The sequence below is a fragment of the Aphanomyces astaci genome (genome assembly GCF_000520075.1).
Source record: "Aphanomyces astaci strain APO3 unplaced genomic scaffold supercont1.2, whole genome shotgun sequence".
Taxonomy (NCBI): Eukaryota; Oomycota; class Saprolegniomycetes; order Saprolegniales; family Verrucalvaceae; genus Aphanomyces; species Aphanomyces astaci.
In genome coordinates, this window is record NW_009798265.1 from 1,125,284 (window position 1) to 1,126,305 (window position 1,022).

Below are 1,022 nucleotides of genomic sequence, written 5' to 3' on the forward strand. Positions count from 1 at the left end.
CTTAACAGTGGCCAGACGAAATATACGCCTAATGATTCGTTTAGTTACTTTGGACTTTCTTCCGACGTTTTTATCGCTTTTCTTGGACTGGGACCGCAGCAAACACGTTCGAATAGCCTTTTCGCTGCATCCTAGCAGCTTTGCAATCCCTCGATTACTTTTGCCGTCGTCGTGGAGGGCCAAAGCCCAACACCTTGTTGTTCGGTGAGTCTCTTGCCCCTGGGCATGACCAGGCGTGGTTCGAAGTGGCCAATGATACGCATGAATTCTGTGTAAATCATTGAACATTCTGGAAGTCTCAAAACGTTAAAAAAATGCAAATATCTCATCTTTTTCGACCAAACATTTGAGTGCGTCTATAGTTTTTCACACCCTAAAAACTGAATATTTGTCGACTTTCAAAAAATTCAAACTTTGATTGAATGAATGTATACTGGGGCTAAATTTATTCTTCTTTCAAGATATCTTGAGCAAAACGCCAAATTGTTCACTGAAACACGAGATGAGAAATCTATGAAAAATAGGGTGCGTCTACAGTTTTGAGCAGCACTGTACTAGCAAACATTCATGAAGATTCACGAATATTCGAATCTTCGCCGAATACTAAAATTTGCGATCTTGCGATCTAGGACGTGTGAACAAATCAAAATTTATGCATGTACGATTGAGCGAGGTCAGGGCTCTTTGCGGGCCACTCCATGACTTCAATACCACTAGCTTCGATGTGGGCCTTGGTACGTCGCGAAACGTGGATAGAGGCGTTGTCTTGTTGAAATATCGGCCTCAAAATACCATGACGTTGCCGTAGGTTTCCGAGCAGCGGGAGCAGGTACATATCCAAAGTATGGCATTACTTTGCAGAATCTTGTATTCCATCCAAGAAGGCCAGCTCAGTTCGGCTCTTAGCGTTTATCCCGGCCCATATCATAACGCTTCCCCCGTCGCGGACGCACTTGGAGTACATTTCCTTCTCCTTACGTATGTCGTGCCAGTAGTACTGATACCCGTCCGGGCCGCTTAAA